Source organism: Podarcis cretensis, assembly GCF_951804945.1.
Source record: "Podarcis cretensis genome assembly, chromosome: 12".
In the NCBI taxonomy this organism is placed as follows: domain Eukaryota; kingdom Metazoa; phylum Chordata; class Lepidosauria; order Squamata; family Lacertidae; genus Podarcis; species Podarcis cretensis.
The window spans coordinates 12,720,346-12,732,969 of NC_137181.1; the positions used below are offsets into that span (position 1 = coordinate 12,720,346).

Sequence of the window (12,624 nt, forward strand, 5' to 3'; positions counted from 1 at the left end):
ATTATAATCCTTTTGAATGACAGCAATGAATGATCTGACTGGGGGAAATGCTAAAACCTTAAATAACGTGTCTCAAACACTTCATTTTAACTGCCTTTTCAGCTGTAAAGAGGCAGGTAGCTCCACAATTAGCATTCTATCAAGCTATCTAATGGCATGCTCTACATCTTTATCCAAATTGGGCAGTTTAGTTATGTACAAATTTCTTACTCAGATGCCCAATGACGGTCTTTCTATCTCGTATTGGCATCTAACTTGTGTACAGTGGTACCTCGGTTTAAGAACAGTCCTGTTTACTAACAATTTGGTTTACGAACTCCGCAAATCTGGAAGTAGTGTCGAGGAAGAGTCCATGGAGGCTATCTTCCTTATGGAAGCAAGCTGAGTGTCTCACCAGGCTAAATAATCCAGTGGTGCTGGCTGCCAGGTATCTGCCTAAATAGCATCTTTCTGAGATAGCTATTCTCACCCCATCAGCTAGGAGCACCATACTGCCATCACTTAAGGAGAACTGGCTTTCTTGAACAGCTAGGAAGAAAACTCACTTTCCACCGCTGTTGCAAAGAAGTTTTATATTCAAGTGCTGATGGAGGCCAGTGGACACAAGAAGCAAACATAGGTAACTAAGTTTGAACATATACACACTAGCTATGGCAACAAATGCTGTAGACCAGGAATAGAAAAGGCTATAGCCTTCCTAACTGAATGCTTTAAGGAAACAGTAGGCCAAGGCCAGATGTCCTAACCAATACCAGTCTCCAGTGGGAGGAACCTGTGGCCCTCCAGTTGTAGGACTGCTGTTACCATTTCTGATCATTGGCTCTGCTGCCAGGGGCTGCTTGAAGATGTAGTCCAGCAATATCTAGACGATTGTGTCTCTGAGAAAAAACCAGCCTTAAGCAGGTGTGGATCTGATTCTTTCTAGCTTGTCCGTCTTGGTTTTGTCAAATACTTTTTACACCCTGAAAAGCATTTGTTGTTTATGAAGTTCACAACTGGTGTGTTTATGAACTTAAAAACCCTAGTTGACATACAGAGCTTTGTCCTTGAACACCACCTCTTAAAGGGCAACCCAACAAAATGTATTCTGGCCTCAGTGCTGTTATCTCATTCCCATTCTGAAGAATTTTGTAATAGCCTGTGGATATCATAATAGCAGGTTGCCCCTTCTGACTGAGCAACTGAAATGGTATGCCCTGCAGTTTCTTATAGTTGCCTGTAGGGTTAACTTGATAAAAATGAAGAGAAACCTTTTGTCATGATCATTCTAATGTTTCTTCAGCTTACAAGAGCTCCCTCTGGTGACTAATTGAGTCCATGTCAGCTTGAAACATCTACAGAGAGTTTGATCCGTGCAAAAGTTCTTCATTCCCAAAATATAAAGGGAATGCTTTCTTTAACGGTTAACCATGCAAAGTCCGTTTCAATCTTTCTAGGCTTCCTGATCAATGTAAAGCTTTCTCCATAATTGCCATTCTAGAAAATGTTTAACCTGTTGGATTCTTGCCTCCCACATAGCTGTTTGAAACAGAGAAAGTGCAGTAAAGAAGGGGAAATGGCAGTTCATTAGGATCCTAGGGCTTCCTGTCACCTGGTGCACAAAGAACTCATACAAAATCTGTCTTCTGCAAAGCACACAATGCTAATCCCTTTATTTTTCAACCAAATGGCTCAGACAAAAACATACTATCACGAAAACCTCAAGTATGAATAGCTTTTCTCCTCTCTCTCTCTCTCTCTCTCTCTCTCTCTCTCTCTCAGGACCACCAAACTACTGGAATGTCAATGTTTACAATAAAACATGAAACGAAGGGGGAAATTCCTAGCTGTATATGACCTAATACTTCCATGCTATAGAGATGAGAGAATGAGTATTGTGGTGTGACAGAGCCAGTGTGGCATAATGTTTAGAATGTTGCACTAGGACCTGGGTTCAAATCCCTGCTCTGCCATGAAATACACTGGGGGACCCTGGGCCAGGCGCTGCCTCCAAGCCTAACCTACCTCACAGACTTCTTGTGAGGATAATGTAGGGAGGCCCAATTGTGCTGTGCTGAAGGGATATACCTGGCTGAAGACCCCAATGCCCTTTGGCCTGGTGGTGCAGAAGTCACTGTGAGGATTGGATTAGTCTCCCTTCACCTTTGCTGTATATCAGCAGCTGAACCGAGCCCAGCCCTAACTGAGCAATCTGTTGGCCTGTCTGAAAAGTCTGGTTTTGAAATTAATTGCAAGTCATTGTGTCCAGGTATATTACTTTAGCCCATAAAGGAGAAAAATAGTTGCTTATTTCAAAGCCTGAAAGCAAGGGACTTTACCTTGGAGACACAGGTAAAGAAGAATGTGGCAGATGTTGTACCTGCTGACTAAATGCGTTTTAACGGAGGCCGTCTGGAAGCAGAAGCTTCAATAGAAAGAAGTGAATAGCAAACATCTGGGAAAGATTACAAAAGGGAAAGATTTATTCTGTACTGAGACTACTAATGGGTGGGGACTACCAGGGGAGAAAAAATTAATTGCTTCAGTAACTGAATTAAAAATTAAGTTTACTTCTACTTTGGGCTCTGGAAAAAAGTAAATGTTTGCATATTCTTCTCTGATCTTTCTTGGATCCAGAAGAAATGTGTCTTGCTTCATTGTACTGGTCAGTTGGAGAAGCAGCTTGAACACCTGGAGTGGGGAAGGAAAATGTTTAAGCTCCAGTATTCCTGAGCTGCCTCTCCAAAGGCATCACATGAACCCCAAACATCCTAGAGGGAAATGGGCCTGCGCCACCAAGGGCATCAACATTGATTTCTGGTGTCACTTTTAGCACCTGGCAAACACCTCCTGCTATCCTGTGGTGGTTTCAGCTTACTGGCAAATTATAGAAATATAAATACCACCAAGCAAACAGCTGCTCACATAGGAATTCAGACAATATTCCCAAACACATCCAAAGGGTGTCCCAGAGCTACTAACCAAACTTAATTATAGGCCTATCAGCTTCTTGTCAATGGCTTCAGAGAACAGAAGTAGGAATTATGATACAGCCCCCCATTGTTACTTAAGACGGGATGAAGTGAACCATGGAAATGGTTAACAGATACTCTCCAGCTGTTGTTTTTTGGCTTTATTTCTTGACTTTGTACCACTGGGTAGACCAGTGGTAGGGTAGCTATGCTATTGTATGCCAACTCTCATCATTCCCAGAGAAGGGGATAAAACTTGGGTTGACTAGATGGATCCAGGGGGATGCTTCAGTTGAGAAGGGAGCAGTACAATCTCCCTTAAAGGAGGCAGTTGTGCATTCCCTCCTTAAGGAGACTTCCCTGCGAGTTAGGAACCTGGCCCTTGATCTGTAAAGGTTTCTCCACCCCTGGTATGTGGCATTTGGATGGTTCTGGGTAATGGTCATGGCTATAGCCCTAAAGAGAGCAGTCCTCCATGACTGCAAGGAGGTCAAGATCTTACCAAGAATAATGATTCCTGCTGCATGGCTGGGCTCTTCTCTCCGCAACCACATGACAAAAATGACTTTGAGTGCCTCAAGAGCACAAAAGCCACTGGTTGCCTTTCTCCAATCATTAGGATGGTTCCTTGCTGGCTGGGGGAAGCAGTTTGCAAAAAGAGGAAGAAAAACAAGCTGGGAAGGAGGTGTGTGTTAGAAAATTTCCATGAAGCTCCTCAGGAAAAGGTCCCCCATGGATATTTTTAGAAAAACAAAATCAGGCAATCTGCTAACGAATATATGACTCCAAATTCCAGTGCCTAATTAATCAGAAGCCAGTGTAGCTAATAATGATGGGAGGGTGGGGCACAACATCATTCTAATTAATCAGCCTGGAAATGAACATTTCAGCTCTGGGAAGAGGAGGGGGGTGCTGCTGCTGCTGCTTCCCTACATCTTCCAAACATCACTCTCTCCCCCCAAGTTAAGGTAATATGAGTTCCGCTCCAGAAGATTTCCCCAGGTGGTCAGTGGTGGGTTCCTTCCTAAGAAGGCCACGATGGGGATTTTCCAGATCACCTTCCTTCTTTAAGGAACAGCTAAATGTGAAAGGGGAGAAGTTCATTTAAATGTGATCATTTCTCCAGAAGGCCCTTACAATTGTCTTTGAGCATCTCTCATAGACTTTTGAATGGGGTTCAAGGAGCTGAAATGAATTTATACCCTGCTTTATCCTTTATAAAGGTTGATACCAAAAAAATTCCATGTTCTTTGAATGTTTTCACAATATTGGTTATCAGTATCATGATGTTTGATTTCACTATCTGATACCTGGCGGTTGATCGTTTGCATTATTTGACTGTGGATATGAAATGGTGTTTAATATTCTAGAAAGGAGGCGTGGTGATTTATGTAAAAGACAAATACAACCCCAAACAGCTATTTAAAGACGAGGATGAAAGAATGATTGCTAATGAGATAACATTACAAGGTTGGGGGGGGGGGGAATTGATAATTGGAATCTACACACTAAATGATAAAATATTGGAATTTTATAAAGAATTGGAAGAAAAATTGTTTGATTTCATGGATCAAAAAATAATTTTAATGGGTGACTTAAACGGGGTAGTCTCATTAGAAATGGATAGGACAATAAGAAAAACGGATTCAAAAGAACGAAGACTACCTCTGACTTTTTTCAATTTGGTGGAGAATTTAAAATTGACTGATGTTTGGTGATTTAGACACCCATTTGAAAGAGAATATACCCATTAATCAGAGCCAAATTAGTCTGCCAGAAGATTGACTTGAGAAGGCTATCAAATGAGTTAACATTGAGAAAAAGAACCGAAATACAACCAAAGACCTTATCAGACCACAACCCAGTGTTACCAGAGTTAAAAGGAGAAGAAAACTCCACATTCAGGTGGAGGCTAAATGAAAGTCTTCTAGACAACCAAGTAACTATGCAAAAAGTGGGGGAAATCCTGAAGGACTACTGTATTTTGAACTGAATTTGCATAAAGGGACAGAACGAAATATTGTATGGGGTACAAGCAAAGCAGTAATGAGAGGCTTTTTTTATTCAGCAAAGTGCATACCAAAAATGAATTCGAGAAAAGGTGGGGAGAAATTATAGAGGAGATGATAAAAAATGAAAAAGAGTTGATTAAGAAACCTGGAAAGGACACAATAAAACATAACATAAAAATGTTACAGGCACACTTTTCAATGTTAGTGAACAAAGAAATTGAATGGAAAATTAAAAGGTTGAAACAAAGAAATTTTGAATTTGCAAATAAACCAAGGAACTTGCTTGCTTGGCAATTAAAAAAGAAGCAAGGACAAAATATGATAAATAAATTGGAGGTAGAAGATAGAATAGGGACGCGGGTGGCGCTGTGGGTAAAACCTCAGTGCCTAGGACTTGCCAATCGCATGGTCGGCGGTTCGAATCCCCGCGGCGGGGTGAGCTCCCGTCTTTCGGTCCCAGCTCCTGCCCACCTAGCAGTTCGAAAGCACCCCTAAGTGCAAGTAGATAAATAGGTACCACTTTATAGCGGGACGGTAAACGGCGTTTCTGTGTGCTGTGCTGGTGCTGGCTCGCCAGAGCAGCTTCGTCACGCTGGCCACGTGACCCGGAAGTGTCTTCAGACAGCGCTGAAGTGAGATGAGCGCACAACCCTAGAGTCGGACACGACTGGCCCGTACAGGCAGGGGTACCTTTACCTTTACCTTTAGAAGATAGAATAATAGATCAACCGAAGGACATTAGATGACTATTTGTGAAATATTATACAGAGTTATATCAAGCCGGCAAAGAAAATAAAGATATAATTGAAGAATATTTAATGAAAAGTAATTTACCTAAAATTCCGAAGGAAAAAATGAATGATCTAAATGTACCTATAGCGATTCAAGAGATACAACAAGGGATCAAGTACTCTAAAATAGGCATCTCTAGGACTGGATGGCTTATCAGCCAAATATTATAAAAAACTACAGGACTTTCTGATACAACCATTGAGGGAAGTAATGAACAAGATACTGATCACAGGGAAAATTCTTGAATAATGGAAAGAGGCATATATAACATCACTCCCAAAACAAGACACAAATTTACTTTTGGTAAAAAAAATTATAGGCCAATATCTCTGCTGAATAATGACTATAAACAATTTGCCAATATTATGGCAAACTGTTTGAAAGGGGTGCTTAAAGAGTTAATTCACCATGATCAAGCCAGCTTTCTTCCTGGCCAACAGATGAAGGATAACACAAGGAATATAACTGATATAATAGAATATCTGGAGGTCAGGAATGAAAAGCATGCAGCATTGATGTTTGTGGATGCAGAGAAGGTCTTTGACAATGTGTCTTGGAGTTTCATGAAAAAAATTATAGAGATAATGAACTTTGGAGAACTTTTTAAGAGGAATTGATGCAATATATACAGACCAACAGCCAAGGTTATTAGTGAATAATGTAATATCAGAAATATGTACAATTACGAAAGGGACAAGAGAGGGTTGTCCCCTGTCACCATTAATGTTTATTTTAGTATTGGAGATACTGTTGAGAAATATAAGACCAGAAAAAGAAATAAAAGGTGTAACAGTTGGGTGCAAAGAGTATAAACGGAGTATACCAAGGGTGTTGGATAAAATGTACAAGTTTGGACAGGTAGCAGGATTTAAGTTAAATAATTAAAAAATGAAAGTATTGGTTAAAAATATGACTGAAAAAAGTATAAATGAATTACAACTAGCAACGCAATTAACAATTTTAAAAGGGTGAAATTTTGGGGTGTATGGCTAACTTAAGAACATAAATATAATTAAGGATAACTATGTAATAACTTGGAAAGAGATAAAGAGGAATTTGGAGATTTGGGGAAGAATGAATTTATCACTTTGGGGGAAAATTTCTGTCATAAAGATGAATGTATTGCCAAGAATATTGTTTTTGTTTCAGACAATACCTGTGGCCAGTGGGGAGGGACACTTCAAGCAACGGCAAAAAGATATAACTAAATTTATCTGGCAAGGGAAGAAAACCAAGGATTAAATATAAATTATTAACAGATGATAAAGAAAGAGGGGGCTTCTCTTTGCCAGATTTAAAATTGTATTATGAGGTGCCCTGTCTCTGCTGGCTAAAGGAATGGATAACTTTGAAAAGCACAGGTATTTTAGACCTTGAAGGTCATGACAATAGATTTGGATAGCATGCTGCTCATTGAAATAAAATTATATGAAAATAATGTATAGATGGTACTTAACACCGGTAAAACTAGCAAAGATGTATAGAACTGCTTCTAACGTATGTTGGAAATGTAAAGAAAAAGAAGGCACTTTCTACCACATGTGGTGGACGTGCAAGGTAGCAAAAGTATTCTGGGAAATGATATATAATGAGTTGGAAAAAATGATTAAAATAACATTTGTGGAAAACCAGAGGCTTTTTTGTTAGGTATTATAGGTACAGGGATTCTGAAAGAGCAGAAAAGACTATGTATGTGATGACAGCAACAAGAATACTACTGGCCCAGAGATAGAAAGAAGACAAAGTTCCAACCAGAGAAGAATGGCTGATGAAGATGATGGACTATGCCGAAATGGTGAAATTGACCGGGAGAATAAGAGACTAGGACGAGAATAAGTCTAGGAAAAAATGGGGGGAAATTTATAGTCTATTTAAAAGAGCATTGTAAACAGTTAAAAACTTTGGCAGGATTAGAGTAATACTTGTAAAAGACAAAATATACTGGAAAAGTTAATAATAGATACAATAAGTTTGGGTGGGGGGGAAGAATAAGTTGAATAAAAAGAGATGGACAATGGAAACCAGAGAAGGGCAGGGGGAAGTCAAGGGATTCTGAGAATCCTAAATGTAAAGGTGATTGATATGTTTAAACTGAATTTTGTTATGTAAAATTTAATTAAAATATATATTTTTAAAAAAGAAAATATGACCTTAACTCCTCTTGTGCACTCAAAAGTTCCAGTGGCACCTGGTCAGATAACTCAGGTCACAGAAACAGGCTGATTCACATAGCGAAATATTTAGCTAAACTGGGCAGGGGTGTGGTGTTCTGGTGAGCAACCAAACAACTTTCTTATTTTATTATTAAGTTATTTAAAATATTTCTAGACCAGCCTTCATCTAAACAGACCCTAGGGCGGTATACAAGGGGCATGGATAAACCTGCTCATGCCATATATACAAATCCAAAACCGTCATCATCAACGTTCACAATGCATTAGCAACATGAGAGGCGTCAATGACAATTAACTTAGCCATTTTAACTGCCTGGGCAAATGAAAAGCTGAAAATATTGTTACGGCAACACCACTGGTTAACTCTCTTGGGAAGGCATTCCAAAGTCAAGGTGCCACCACAGAAAAGACCCTTTCCTTTGTTACTGTGTAAAGTGCCTCCATTAAGGAAAAGGGCCTCAGAGATTTTGACAAGAGTGGGGAGCCCATGGTTCTCCTCCAGATATGGCTGGATTCCAAATCTCATCAGCCCCAGCTGTGAGCATGGACCACCGTCAGAGATTGTGCACTCCTGCAACATCTGTAGGACCACAGGTTTTCCACCCCTGTAGAGGATACTGTGCGGCTCTGAAGGATATTCTTTGGCATTTAAAGATAGGGCAGAGCACCTTGAATTGGACTTGGAAGTGAATAGGCGTCGTCTCCTGGATAAAGAGGGGCTGAAATTACTAGCCAACAGCAAAAAATACCCTTTTGACGCCACTCCTGCAGGTTGGGGAAGAGCTTAAGAGAGGCGAGAACGTTCTGCTTTTCTTTCTAATTAATTGGATTTTTGCGAAACGAGGTGTCATGTCGATTAGTTCAGTCAGAATAACTTTGGGGGGTAGGAGACTGAGTGGATAATTCAATGTTAGCCAAAACGAGTGTTTGTTTACTTTTTAAAGAAAACCAGCACCGGGGGGATGTTCTTTTAACAAATTCAACCTGCGTCCTTCTGACTGTACAAAATTGGACGGCTGGACCTCGCTTTAACTCGCCGGATCCGAGCCCTCTAGTACGGAATGAGCGTGCACCTCTCCGAATGGTTTAACTCTGTTCACCACGCGACTGGGACAAGATGGGGCGACGGGGGGGAAAGGGATCTGAAATCCAGCCGAGAAAATTAAGCGTACAGTTTGACATTTCGATTGGCTAAAGGGAGAGGGGTCCTGCCACAGATAACCCGGCTAGATGCATACAGAGGACCAAAATCTGCTTGGAAGGAGGAGACAGAGTTCCGACGCCTGTTGATGTCCATGCGCGCGCAACTCCCACCAGCCACAGCCAGGCCCAGCAGGGGCCGATGGGAGTTGTAGTCCACTAACGGCTAAAAGGCCCCAGAAGGCTGGGATGTGAGCAATGTGGCTGCACGCCTCCCTCCCTGCCGTAGTTAACCGCTGCAAGCTCAAGGCCTGGCCAAGACGCAAAATCTGGGGTGAAACTGGGTCCCAACAAATCTCCGGTTAAGGGATGCCAGAACCCTGGCAAGCCTAGCAGACTGGAGCACAGGCCGGGTCCTTTGCTCACTGAAGTATTTTGGGGTGCGCTTTCCTTATTTTTAGAAAGCAATCCAGTGAGCGCCACTCCAAATTACCGTATTTACAAAGTAAGCCCAGCCCACGTCGCCATATATTGGACATGTTTTCAATACACATAAATACAAGGCAAGGCTTGGAGAGGGTTCCACGAGCGATGCAAACTAAATCCACCAACATCGCAATCCTCTGCAGGCCCCATGGAGTTCGATAGGGCTTATTCTCAGGTTAGGTGTATAGGATTGCTGCTTAACTGCGCAACCCTACTCCGACCTGAGTAATGGGCGGGAGGGAGAGCAAGACCCTCTTGTCTGAGCGAGGAACTGGCAGGATGTGAGGTGCAAGGCAGGGCACGGGCTTCTGCCTCCAGCCAGGCAGGCACCCCAGTGGAGGAGCCGCTCTTCCCTGCAGCAAAGAGGCAGGAGCCAAGTTGCCGCCTCCTTTCTGCGGGCAGTGATGCCCCCGCTTCCTGGGGTGACTCAGGGAAGCCATCGCTTGCTCCGCAGGCTTCTGGGTTTCTTGCTCTCTGAATGCCCGGCCGTGCATTTCTTGCGCCAAGAGCGGCGCCCCATCCAGAACTGGCTACGATCCTGGGGAGTGGGAGCGGAAAGTGCTTCCACCCAGCCGCCGCCGCCACCACACACTCTCTCTGCGGTTTGGCTGTTGTTGGGCCGCGCATTGTTGCAGCCGCCTTTCCCGACCCAGGACTGCTGAGCTTTGCCGACTCACTAGCTCTGACTGAAAGGCGGCGGCGAGGGAGTGAGGGAAGGGGAGAGATCGGCGGCGCGCTTGCTGCCTCCCAGCAGGGTAGACTCGTATTTTGAAAGCGCTCTTTCCCCTCTCCTCTGCTGCCGGGTGCGGCTGGATCCGAAAGGGGTCAAGTGTCACTTCCTCTCCCAGTCAATCTCCAATATTCCTTGTAATGTTTTCAAATGGACGAATTCATTACGCCGGGCCGGCTGAATAGGGAAGGGGAGCCCTCGCGATGGGCGATCAATAGCTTCCCCTAATAGTTCGTTTTGCACACTGACCTAGGAAAGGATACGGAGCTGGGGCGGGGGGCGGGGGTGGGGAGAGACACAGAAAGAGGAGGGAGGCAGAGGCTTAGGTCACTGGGTTGCTTGGGATAATACCCCCCATCCCCAAAAGGGCCCTTTTCACTTCCCCTTTTGTATATTATAAGAACAGGGATTTTACTAAGATCAGAACTGACGGCTGAGTAGCAAACAAGCCTCGGATTAAAGCATTGCGGGAGTCAGGGCCGTCTAATTTGTTACTCCCGGAAGGGTAAGAAAAGAATCCCTCTCATGACTTATGGGTGTAAACGTAGGTTGAAAGTCGAGGACTAGAAAGTTGCTGTACTGAAAGCGAACCCTTTAAGCACGAAGCAGGTCCCCCCCCCCTCTCCCGTTGTCCGACGTGTTACTCCGGACCCAATAGCAGACGCAGTACGGATTTGGGCAGCCGGCTTTCTCCCCCAAACAATCGCTTTTTAGCCCCTTTCTTCACTGCCTTCGGGAATGCCACTGGTGTGTCACACGCGCCTTGGAAACGAGACACTTGGGCTTAACCGGGTCCTGGATCTTGGCCTCTGCGAGAAGCCGCCATAGCTAGCGAGGGAAGTGGCGCTGTTGGCGCGTAGAGCTGCAAGAACCGCAGCTGCCTGGCATGTCTTGGGCATCTGGCTCCAGTGGTTGTGACTGTATTTTAAAAGCGTCTTAAAACAAGTGCTCATCTCCATCACGGTTGTGCGCGAAGAAGAACGCGCAGTCCGAAAGCTTGCCCAGTAGACTTGGCCAAAGCAAGGGGGTCCCTTGCTCTGCTTGCCGGGATCGGGGTGAGGGGCCCCCAGCATTTGATGACAGCCGCCAGCTTTTGGAAAAGGCCGGTAGAATCGGCTGATCAAACCGGGCGGAGCAGAAAGACAACAGTCTTAAGCAAGTCTTAAGCAAGTCTTAAAAGCAAATGGTTTTCCGGCTTCGAAAAGAATCGACAGTATGGCAGCGTCTTGCCCTGCGGAAAAGGAGGGGAAGACTGGACACCCCAGCCCGTGCGTGCAAACGGAACGGGCATTTTAACCATTTAACTGTTCTCCCCACTCTCGCTCCCCGCATGTGCCCAATATCCTAGTCGAAATGAAGGCACCACTTTTCCTCCTTAGAAACCCTGTTGCAACTCATGGTTGCTCCCGGAGATTCAGAACTGCTGCGCAACTATCAGCAGAGGGGAACCTCTCTTTTCTTAGCTTTTCAACTGGGCTTGAGGTATACAGACATACAGTTGGTGCCGGTGGCGTAGCGTGGGGGGTGCAGGGGGGCCCGGCCGCACCGGGCGCAACATCTGGGGGTTAGGGTTAGGGCGCGCAAATCCACGGGTTAGGGGGTGCAAATTACTTGCCTTGCCCCGGGTTAAGGGGCGCAAATTACTTGCCTTGTCCCGGGTGCTGACAACCCACGCTACGCCACTGGTTGGTGCGTGCCAGATTCCGCCCCAAAGCCCGGGGCCTCTGGAAAATGCCAACAGCGCCATCCGAAGCAGGGCCAGTCAACTGTAAATTACTTTAGTTCAACGAAGCGCAAGCCTTGGAAGGAGTGATTTGGAGAGGAGTTGGTTGCTTCCCAGTGGAAACTTCTACTACTGTACTGTACAATGGTTGTTTGAGTACACAGTAAACGAATTTGTTGCTTTGAAATGTATATATATTGTAGTTAAGTTTAATAAGCAAATCAAGTGTGCAGCCGCGGCCCATTCTTATCAGAGGGAGATTTTTGCCACTGGCCAGGGGCACAATTCAACCGGAATTACTCGTGAGCAGCTCCCCTTCTTGTCCGAAGGGCGCCCAAGCCCTGGAGGAGGAAGTGTCCCCTGAGTTGAGAACCTGTCCACAAGCATTGCTTTTGCATCTCTAATGGCAATACAATACCAAAGCAAAACCCTTACATTTCCCATGCCTCTTGTGCACACCAGATTCGTTCCGAAATTCAAACAAAGCGTTTAAGTAATGTCTTAAGGATGGAGCCCATATTTGCCCAGGAGGTACAGTTAGAAGAGTTCGCCTAAAACGCCGGTGGAATGAGAGTGCCTTTTTGGCGATTTCTAATAGTGAATTTAGGCATTCGAC

General features: G+C 44.2%; 1 long non-coding RNA gene across 3 annotated transcripts in view; it reads right to left on the reverse strand.

Moving 5' to 3' along the window:
* Positions 1-557: 557 nt before the first annotated feature.
* The window catches only part of LOC307199337, a 97,016-nt gene continuing 84,949 nt past the window's right edge, over positions 558-12,624 (reverse strand). For 2 of the 3 annotated variants that reach the window (XR_013831894.1, XR_013831895.1), the window contains exon 4: positions 558-878. This is a non-coding gene — a long non-coding RNA (uncharacterized lncRNA). Of the gene's footprint in view, positions 879-2,440; positions 2,671-12,624 lie in introns of those variants that run through there. The other variant, XR_013831896.1, reaches the window with a different exon arrangement.